The sequence below is a fragment of the Gossypium hirsutum genome, chromosome A07 (genome assembly GCF_007990345.1).
Source record: "Gossypium hirsutum isolate 1008001.06 chromosome A07, Gossypium_hirsutum_v2.1, whole genome shotgun sequence".
In the NCBI taxonomy this organism is placed as follows: domain Eukaryota; kingdom Viridiplantae; phylum Streptophyta; class Magnoliopsida; order Malvales; family Malvaceae; genus Gossypium; species Gossypium hirsutum.
The window spans coordinates 10,602,872-10,615,263 of record NC_053430.1 but is presented as its reverse complement, the minus strand read 5'-3'; positions in this window follow the sequence as shown (position 1 = coordinate 10,615,263).

Here is a 12,392-nt window from a genome sequence, read left to right as displayed (position 1 = left end):
ACCCCTCGGGGAATCAGCACATAGCAACCCCCTTTTCACATTTCAAAGATATGGTGGATCACGCACATAGCACCACCAATGAATCGGGGAATCAGCACACAGCAACCCCTTTATATACAACATACTCCGGCTTATTCCGAGTGTTCAACCCATAAACCATATATTGCAACCCTTTACCACCTTTCCCGATTTAACAACATTTTTAGGATATGGCCAAACATTTATTTTAATTCCAAATAAATCTCAACATATATCAAATAATATCAAAATAATACATTAAGTCACGTGTTTACTTACCTCGGTGCAAAATATCGTAATTTTGCACTTTACTCCCCTATCTTTTCTTTTCCCCGTTTGATATACTCTTCACGTCTTTCTTGATCTATAATAGCAAATTTAACTCATTTAATGTTCACACTCATTAAAATAATCCACCACCCAACTTTTTGAAAAATTACAATTTTGCCCCCAAACTTTTGCGTAATTACACTTTTGTCCCCAAGCTCGGAAATTAAACTTCATCACTTATTCTTAAGTTTTATAACATGCTGAACATTTTTCCCTTCTATGGAAACATCAAATTCCCACTCCAACACATACTTTTGAATATTAATTATTTTTACCGATTATGTCTATTTACCCGTTTTCGCTTAAAATTGCTTAGCAAAAGTTGTTTAACATAATTTATAGCTTCATATTCCACCATAAAACAGCAAAATAAACACATTTCACCTATGGGTATTTTTCCAAATATGAGCCCTAACACGAATTATTGCTAGAATAAGCTAAACCGAGTTACGAGGATTCCAAAAATGCGAAGAACATTAAAAACGGGGCTAGGATGCACTTACTATGAGCTTGAGAAAGCAAAGAAACCTTAGCTATGGCTTCCTTCAAATTTCGGCAGCAACTAATGAGGAAGATGATGATTTTTGTCATCTTTTTCCCATTTTATTTTTTTTATTACCAAATGACTAATATGCCCCCACTTAAAAAAATCTATTTCTCTCATTTCTTATGTCTATTTTTGTCCATCAACTAACTAATGGTCTAATTACCACATAAAGACCTCCAATTTAAAATTTCATATCAATTAGATACTTCTACATATAGAACTCAACTTTTGCACTATTTACAATTTAGTCCTTTTGACTAAATTGAGTGCCCAAACGTCGAAATTTTCGAACGAAATTTTTACGAAAACTTTCCGTGAAATTGTAGATCATAAAAATATAATAATAACCATATTTTCCCTCGTCGGATTTGTGGTCCCGAAACCACTATTCCGACTAGGCCCAGAATCGGGCTGTTACAACTCTCCCCCCTTAGGGATTTTCGTCCCCGAAAATCTTACCGGAAAAGAGGTTTGGGTACTGTTTCCTCATAATTTCCCCGGTTCCCACGTAGCCTCTTCCATTCCATGTTTTTGCCACAACACTTTCACTAAGGCTACACTTTTATTTCTTAACTGTTTGACCTCCCGAGCCAAAATCTTTATGGGTTCTTCTTCATAAGTCATATCTGGTCGAACCTCAATCTCTGTAGGGGAAACTATATGTGAAGGATCCGAACGATAACGTCGCAACATCGACACATGAAATACATTATGTATCTTTTCCAACTCTGGCGGTAAAGCTAACCGATATGCTACAGGGCCAACTCTCTCGGTAACTTCATATGGTCCAATAAAACGTGGACTTAGTTTGCCTTTACGACCAAATCTCAGAATCTTCTTCCATGGGGATACTTTCAAGAACACTTTATCACCCACTTGAAACTCAATTTCTTTTCTCTTTAAATCCGCATACGACTTTTGCCGATCTGAGGCAGCTTTTAGGCAATCACGGATTATTTTCACCTTTTCTTCAGTTTCTTTCACCAGGTCGACTCCATGAATCTGATTCTCACCGAGTTCAGTCCAATATAAAGGGGTTCTACATTTACGCCCATATAATGCTTCATACGGTGCCATTTGTATACTTGACTGATAACTATTATTATAAGCAAATTCAACCAGTGGTAGATATTTCTCCCAACTGTCCTTCATTTCTAAAATACAACACCGGAGCATGTCTTCAAGAACTTGAATCACCCTTTCTGATTGCCCGTCAGTTTGCTGATGAAATGCAGTACTGAAATTCAATTTCGTACCCAAAGCTTCCTGTAACTTTATCCAAAACCTCGAAGTAAATCTCGGATCTTTATCCGATATAATAGATTTAGGCACCCCATGTAGTCTCACTATTTCAGCAACATATAATTCAGCCAACCTGTCAAGTGAATAATCAATGCGTATCGGAATAAAATGGGCTGACTTTGTCAATCTATCCACAATTACCCAAATAGCATCTTTCTTCTTTGGAGTTAAAGGCAATCCTGTCACTAAATCCATCGTGATACTGTCCCACTTCCATTCTGGAATCGTTATCGGTTGAAGTAAACCCGATGGCACTTGATGCTCAGCCTTCACTTGTTGACAGATTAAACACTTTGATACAAATTCCGAGATATCCTTTTTCATGCCTGGCCACCAATACAACTTCTTCAAATCATTATACATTTTCACACTACCCGGATGAACTGACAAGTCACCACTATGTGCCTCACATAAAATGGTCTGAATTAACTCATCATTTCTTGGTACACATACTCTATCCCGGAACATCAAGCAATCATCTGAACCAATTTGAAAATCTGAGTCAACACCTGCTTCACACTGAGCTCTCTTGGCTTGCAATTTACTGTCATTCTTTTGAGATTCCCGAATTTGCTGAAGAAATAATGGTCTAGCTCTCAATTCAACCAACATTGAGCCATCATCAGATAAAGTTAACATCGTACCCATAGCTCTCAAAGCAAATAAAGATTTTCTGCTCAAGGCATCAGCAACCACATTAGCTTTCCCGGGGTGATAATCAATCACTAGCTCATAGTCTTTGATTAGCTCGAGCCATCTTCGTTGCCGCAAATTCAAGTCTTTTTGACTCATCAAATATTTCAAACTCTTATGATCAGTGAAGATTCGGCACTTTTCACCATACAAATAATGACGCCAAATTTTTAAAGCAAAAACAATGGCAGCCAATTCTAAATCATGCGTCGGATAATTCTTCTCATGCGGTTTCAACTGTCTCGAAGCATAAGCTATTACTTTGCCCTCTTGCATTAACACACACCCAAGGCCATTCAACGATGCATCACTGTAAATTACAAACTCCTTCCCGGACTCAGGTTGCACCAACACTGGCGCCTCAGTCAATAATGCCTTCAACTTTTCAAAACTCTGTTGACATTTATCGGTCCATTCAAACTTGACATTCTTCTGCAGTAACTTAGTCATAGGAGAAGCAATCATCGAGAATCCCTTGACAAACCGTCTGTAATACCCAGCTAAGCCCAGGAAGCTTCTAACTTCAGTCACATTCTTTGGTGGCTCCCAATCAACAATTGCTGAAATTTTGCTTGGATCAACCCGAATACCTTCACTTGAAACTATATGTCCCAAGAATCCAACCTCACGAAGCCAAAACTCACTTTTGCTGAATTTAGCATACAATTTCTTTTCTCTCAGAATCTGCAACACAGTTCTCAAATGTTCTGCATGTTCCGATTCATCCCGAGAATAGATTAAAATATCATCTATGAACACCACCACGAACTTGTCTAAGTACAGCCGAAAAATTCGGTTCATCAAGTCCATAAAAATAGCTGGAGCATTAGTCAACCCAAAAGGCATTACCAGAAATTCATAGTGTCCATACCTCGTTCTGAAGGCGGTTTTCGGCACATCAGACTCTTTAACTCTCAACTGATAGTAACCAGACCTCAGATCGATCTTGGAGAACACTGTTGCCCCTTTTAATTGATCAAACAAATCATCAATTCTCGGCAAAGGATACTTGTTCTTTATGGTCACCTTATTGAGCTGACGATAGTCAATACAAAGTCTCATAGAGCCGTCCTTTTTTTTTCACAAATAACACAGGAGCACCCCAAGGAGAAAAACTCGGTCTCACAAATCCTTTATCTGTCAACTCTTGTAACTGAGCTTTTAATTCCTTCAACTCAGTCGGAGCCATTCGATACGGTGCAATAGAAATCGGTGCAGTACCAGGTAACAGATCAATAGAAAACTCAACTTCTCTAATCGGAGGTAACCCAGGCAATTCCTCTGGAAATACATCTGGAAATTCACAGACTACCGGCATTGATTCAAGCTTCGACCCAGTTATATCAGTATTCAACACATAAGCAAGATAAACTTCACATCCCTTTCTCAAGTATTTCTGAGCAGACATGTGCGAAATCACCATAGGCAACTTATTCGGCTCCTCTGTTTCAATCCGGAGAATTTCACCATTTTCACACTTTAATTCAAGAATTTTCTGTCTACAATTCACCTTAGCATCACGCAATATCAACCAATCCATCCCCAAAATAACATCGAACTCATCAAATGGTAACAACATCAAATTAGCCAGGAAACAGTGACCTTGAATTATCAGGGGGCAATTCTTGCAAATCTTATCAACTAAGACATACTTGCCTAATGGATTTGATACTTTAACTACATATTCAGTGTTTTCAACAGGCAATTTCTTACTAGATACCAATTTCATGCATACATATGAATGAGTAGAGCCGGGATCAATCAAAGCAATAACATCTATATCATGAAGAGAAAATGTACCAGTAATCACATCGGGAGATGAGGCATCCTCTCGAGCACGTATGGCATAAGTCCTGGCAGGCGCTCTAATTTCTAATCCTCCAGCTGCATCTTTCATCACACTTTTACCACTGACTTTGCTTCCCACATTTCTCGGCGGTCTCCCTCTACTAACAATATCACCCGATCTAGCTCTTGGCAAATTTTCTTCCTCTCTTCTCTCAGGGCAATCTCTTACGTAATGCTCTTGGGAACCACACCTGAAACAAGCTCGTTTAAATCCCCAACACTCACCAATATGTCGCCTGCCACACTGTTGACATTCAGGCCGGGTGTTTCCTACATTGCCCACACTTGCTACAGAGGTAGCTCGAGTTGTAGCTCCAGAATACGACCTCCCTCGGTCTCTGCGTGAATACCCAACTGAACCAGTTGGTCGTGGATCCATCCCTTTAAACTTCTTCGAATGAGATTGAAATGTTCTGCCCATTGTCCTCTTCCTTACATCTCGAGATTCCATCTCTGCCCTTCTCTTTTCTCTACTCAGTTCTTCAGCTTTACAGGCCCGATCAACTAATACCACAAATTCTTTTAACTCTAAAATTCCAACATGTAATCTGATGTCTTCATTTAGCCCCTCTTCAAATCTTTTACACATAATAGCCTCCGTAGGCACACATTCTTGGGCATATTTACTAAGCCGGACAAACTCCCGTTCATATTCTGCTACTGACATTCGGCCCTGTTTCAATCCGAGAAACTCTTTGCGCTTCTGATCAATAAACCGTTGGCTTACATATTTCTTTCTGAATTCTTCCTGAAAGAAGTCCCAAGTAACTCTTTCTTTTGGAACCACCATTATTAATGTTTTCCACCAACGGTATGCCGAATCCTTCAATAAAGACACAGCACATTTCAAACATTCCTCAGGGGTGCAAGATAATTCATCAAATACCCGAATAGTATTTTCAAGCCAAAACTCGGCTTTTTCCGGATCATCATCAACATTGGCCCTAAAATCTTCAGCCCCATGCTTTCGAATTCTATCAACAGATGGCTTACTTGATCTCACCAATTCGGCACTCCGTGGAGCTACGGGGACCGGTTGAGGAATAGGAGGGGGTGGAGGAGGAACATTCGGATTTACACGGACATATTCTGTATACCAATTACTCATCATTCGGAGGAAGGCTTCTCGAGCCTCATCCTGTCCATGTGTCTCATGTCTACTCTCTTCATGCGCGGTCCCTTGTGCGGGAACCGGCGTGTTACTTTCAACATCATCTGCCATACTTCGATTAGGATCCATTTACTATATAAAACAAAATTTTAAATTGTCAGAAATCATCACACTATCACAATAATTTTATGGCATGTATAGACTGACTTCCACACGTATTTTATTGGTCCGAGAACCGACTAAACCGTAGCTCTGATACCACTAAAATGTAACACCCCTTACCCGTATTCCTTACCGGAACAGAGTATGAGGTATTACTAAATTTTTAAAAATTTTCGACAGCATTCCTACTTATTTTTGCTTAAACCTCCTGCAAATTTAGAACACATTCCAATATACCAACCAATTTCATTTGTATAAACACACATATAGTTTAACTATTAATAAACACTACATTTAAAAGGGAACCATAACATATATTTACATGATGATCCCACATTACATAAAGTGTCTATACATGCCATAAAATTTCGGAACACTAGTAGTAAAATACCCCAAATGTGAAGGATAGTGTAGATGATTGTCTGACTTCGTTCCAATTTCCGAGTTGTTGGAAGTCACTATAACCAAGAGAAAAATAAAATCGAGTAAGCATATAGCTTAGTAAGTAAACACATGATAAATAAGTAATTACTCCCATAACTACACCAAAATATAAACTTATTCATGAATAACTTTATTGTTTAGGCAATTTCCAGCAAGCTGTTTTTCTGCGTCATAGTCGCTAATTTATTTTTATCTGGAGCTACAGGGCTCCAAATTGAGTTTCGTAAATTTTCCCTGAAACTAGACTCATATACCATTTCACCATAAAAATTTCATAATTTTTAACCCAGCCAATTAGTACAGTTTATTCATTAAACCTTCCCCTGTTTCACTGCCCAACGGTTCTGACCCTTCCTCACTAAAATTTACTTAACTCTCTGTACAAAATTTGAAAAATGTTTTTTCTTGTTTCTAATAAAAATAGACTCAATAAGGATTCCAGGGATATAAATTTCATGCCATAATTATTTTTTTACAATTTTTGGTAATTTTCCAAAATTAGAACAGGGGATCTCGAAATCAATCCAGCCCTGTTTCAGTAAAATTCAGATATCTCCAAAAATACAACTCTTTTGCTTATTCTATTTCTTTCATATGAAAATAGACACATTCAGCTTCAATTTCATATATTATTCAGCTTCCCATTCATTTTCCACCATTTATGGTGATTTTTCAAAGTTACCCAACTGCTGTTGTTCAACACAGTTTATAATTAAATCGTTCCTTTTGCGTTTTTGATATTTTCTCCCATCTCATACATGGGTCGATTTAGTATTCAACTCAATATTTACCCCATAAAATTTTCCACCATATGGAAATATTCATCTTCCACACTTTTTCGTTGAACACTTGGAATGTTAACCGTTATTGGTGGATCTCGCACTTAGCACCACCGCTGAATCGGGGAATCAGCACTTAGCAACCCCTCGGGGGAATCAGCACATAGCAACCCCCTTTCACATTTCAAAGATATGGTGGATATCGCACTTAGCACCACCAATGAACCGGGGAATCAGCACTTAGCAACCCCTCGGGGGAATCAGCACATAGCAACCCCCTTTTCACATTTCAAAGATATGGTGGATCACGCACATAGCACCACCAATGAATCGGGGAATCAGCACACAGCAACCCCTTTATATACAACATACTCCGGCTTATTCCGAGTGTTCAACCCATAAACCATATATTGCAACCCTTTACCACCTTTCCCGATTTAACAACATTTTTAGGATATGGCCAAACATTTATTTTAATTCCAAATAAATCTCAACATATATCAAATAATATCAAAATAATACATTAAGTCACGTGTTTACTTACCTCGGTGCAAAATATCGTAATTTTGCACTTTACTCCCCTATCTTTTCTTTTCCCCGTTTGATATACTCTTCACGTCTTTCTTGATCTATAATAGCAAATTTAACTCATTTAATGTTCACACTCATTAAAATAATCCACCACCCAACTTTTTGAAAAATTACAATTTTGCCCCCAAACTTTTGCGTAATTACACTTTTGTCCCCAAGCTCGGAAATTAAACTTCATCACTTATTCTTAAGTTTTATAACATGCTGAACATTTTTCCCTTCTATGGAAACATCAAATTCCCACTCCAACACATACTTTTGAATATTAATTATTTTTACCGATTATGTCTATTTACCCGTTTTCGCTTAAAATTGCTTAGCAAAAGTTGTTTAACATAATTTATAGCTTCATATTCCACCATAAAACAGCAAAATAAACACATTTCACCTATGGGTATTTTTCCAAATATGAGCCCTAACACGAATTATTGCTAGAATAAGCTAAACCGAGTTACGAGGATTCCAAAAATGCGAAGAACATTAAAAACGGGGCTAGGATGCACTTACTATGAGCTTGAGAAAGCAAAGAAACCTTAGCTATGGCTTCCTTCAAATTTCGGCAGCAACTAATGAGGAAGATGATGATTTTTGTCATCTTTTTCCCATTTTATTTTTTTTATTACCAAATGACTAATATGCCCCCACTTAAAAAAATCTATTTCTCTCATTTCTTATGTCTATTTTTGTCCATCAACTAACTAATGGTCTAATTACCACATAAAGACCTCCAATTTAAAATTTCATATCAATTAGATACTTCTACATATAGAACTCAACTTTTGCACTATTTACAATTTAGTCCTTTTGACTAAATTGAGTGCCCAAACGTCGAAATTTTCGAACGAAATTTTTACGAAAACTTTCCGTGAAATTGTAGATCATAAAAATATAATAATAACCATATTTTCCCTCGTCGGATTTGTGGTCCCGAAACCACTATTCCGACTAGGCCCAGAATCGGGCTGTTACAACTACCATCTAATGATGCTAAATGCAGCAAAGATTCAGACTGCGCCAAGCCATGTGGACAAGGTTGCAAACACTATAACTGTGTGCGCGGCTATTGTTTGTGCCATTGTACTGCATAAAAAATATACTGTTTTCTTTCAGAGGCTCCAATTTTAGGCCTTTCAATAATTTGTACTAAAAATTAGTGAATAAAAATAGGTGTAAAGAGAATTAATTTGCTTTTTGTTATACTAAAAACGACTTGGTTGATCTTGAAAAATATAGATAATGAACTAATAATTAAATCATACTTCCAACTTAAATATGAATAATGTATTCGTGTTGCGTGTATGTTTTTTTCATGTTATGTTTATATTGTGTAATCGTGACATATTTAACATATAAAATCATGCTTCCAACTTAAATATGAATAATGTATTCGTGTTGCGTGTATGTTTTTTTCATGTTATATTTATATTGTGTAATCGTGACATATCTAACATATAAAATTTACATTTAAAAATCTTCTTGATGGTCTTGCATTGATGAATTTGATACTTCATTAATTCTTTATTGAATTGTACTTATAAATCTATTTGTAGTGTTGAAAGAGACATGTTTGAGTGCTCAAAGGTTTATTTCTTTTCCCTTCTATTAACATTTGATTGGTGGGTAGGGGCAAAGACGGGGTTGGTAGTGAGTGATCTTTTGACCCAAAATGAAAAATTCTCTATATAATTCTTTTAGCTTTTATGAAATTACAAGTTAGTATAATGGTAAAATTGTACTTTGGCTTCCAAAAAAGTTATTATTCATTTCTGGCCTCAAAACAATTTTCTTGCTTCACCCATTGTTGAGGGGAACAAAAATCCCAACAAAATATTAAATTATTTCTATATATCAACTCAAGCTGATTCCAATAACCATTCAATTGTAAACACTCTATATTGTGTTGAAAAAAGAAATGCTCGAGTGATCGAAGATTTTTTCATTTTCCTTGTATTAACAATTTAATTGAGGAAACAAAAATCCCAACAGGATGTTAGAATAATAAGATTTCAAGTTGATAAGCATTGAAGAGGATAACAAGATTTGAATTGTTAATTTAAATAAGAATTTCTTCATCATCTTCTTTTGACAAAATACCTCCCATTTTTAGACCCTTTCCAATTTCAATGTCGCTTGAGTTCTTCCCACCACTTCATCAAAGCATAAATATCACACATTTATTTGTAATCCATTCATCATACTAACATTAGCTTTGTCCCCTTTTTTCACCTCCATAATTGCTAAATAGACTTGTTGCAACATCATTTACTCGTCTATATGGTTTTTTTTTCCATATGTTTAAAAGGTGAATTCGAAAGAAAAATGAATAAGAGTAACATATAAAGTATTTGGTTTCGATATACTTTAATGTATGGTATAGAAGTTTGTATGTAAAAACATGGAAATGTGGGAGCTATGAGAAGCCCAGGGTAGACAATAACAAAATTTACTTTCAAGAATTAATTTGAAAGTACTGCTTTAAACTTGATTTACATTATTATAAACTTTTAAAAATTTATAAATTCCTTTAGGCTTTTTAATCAGCTGCTTAAATAAATAAAATTTTAAAATATATACATGTGATTGAGGCTAATTATTGTTATTTAAAATTGTTAAATTTGATAGGATGCTTTCAAGAATGACTCTTAATAACTAGTTTATTGAAGAGTTTTTCTGAACCAAAAAAAGAATGTTGTTGACTTTTACAAATTTCCAGATATTCAAATTTCACAATCCCTTTGCTTCAATCCAACTTTAATCCTAAACCCCAGTCTTATAAATTCCAAATTTTTTTTTTAAGATTTTAATGAACTCTAAAGCTTTCTCAATTTTCTGTAGATACACAGGTACAGAGAGTAGAAAATTGGAGAGAGAAATATATAATTAATTTTAATTAAATTTAAATAAACTTTTAAGTATTTATTAAAAAGTATTTATTTTTTTATTTTTCTCATTAATTAGTTGATGAATTTTTTTTGATACAATGTTTATAATTATTCATAGTCCTTCCCCAATCTTTAAATAGGAAGATAATGCGTCAGTACACTCAAACTTACGTCCTCCTACATTGTTAACAATGCCAATGTCAATTGAACTAAGACTCAATCGATAATGAATTGAAGAATTTTAATGCATATCAAATATAATTCCAAAATATATTTATAACAAGTGACTTCTTTAAAGTTCAAGTGGATGAATTTATATACAATTAGTAGATCGATTATAATATTGTAAAACAAAATTCTTACTAAAATGTATACATAAAGAATGAAAATGGAGGTTACAATTTTCTTCTCCTAAATGCATAGGTTATTAAGTAATAACCTTCGTTTATATTTTATCAATTTTCTTCCCTTGCAATGTTTATATTGTTTCTTAAAAAATATATTTATATAGTTAAATTATGCTGTAAAAATTGAAAGTTGGCAATGACAATATAGAACTATTGGAAAGCAATAAGAAAAGAAACACAGATTTTATGTGGAAACCTTTTCGGGAAAAAACCACAGGCAGAGGAGAAGAAAATTCTCTAGTGTTGAAAATCGAATGATACAAGTGGAGTTCCAACTACATCTATTTAAAGGCTAAAAAACCTTATTCTAATCAAAGTTAAATATAGAAAATGTAGTTTTATACGTATTCTACTTATGCAACATAGTAAAAAACTAATGCCTTAGGTAAATAAAAAAAATTATCTTTAACCATTATCATTTTAAAAAATTAACTCTAAGCTATTTTCTATCAAAAAAATTAAAGTGAGCTGATTGAAATGGAAAAGATCAAACCTGGCAGTCACACTAATCCCTTTTTTTTTTTGCTTAAAAAATAATTTTATTGAAATGGTGAATAAATGTGGTGGTGTCAATCATAATAGCACATAATGATTCCATACCCAAAACGACACCTAATCAACGCAAGACGGAAAAATGCCAAAAGAAACAATACAACCTCTGTCAATAAAGATAACCCACAACAAATAGCAACAACACCTTGACATTAACACTAAAAATTGAAAATCTGCCAAACTACCCTATTGGCTCTCCGTTTTGTCATTGTATTTCCTAACACCGATAACCACCATCAAGCTAACCTCAGATCTCGAACCATCTTCGAGGAAACAAAAAGACACCAAAATGATACAAAAACATAAAAAGTAGATTGCAGTAGAACCTTGCACAAATCTCAATAGAGGACACCAACTATTGTAATCGAATCCAAAGAACATCAAATATGAAGCAAATTGTTGCAACCATCTCGCAAGCATTTTCAAAACATTAGATTCCCACCTTGTATAAATTACATCCCATAAACAAACACACAATCCTACCCACCTTTGCAAAGGAAATCGCAGAACCAACACTCTTTCAGCATGTTTGAGTTGAAACCGTGAATTTCTTTGAAAAACAAACCAAAGAATAAAACTCAACAAAACCTCAAGACAATAAACATACACCTAGGGTTAAACCAGAATGTAACACCCTAACCTATATCTGTCGCCGGAATAGGGTTACAGAACATTATCGGGGTTTACGAATCAATCAAAAAGAAATTTCAAGCGTTTCATTACATA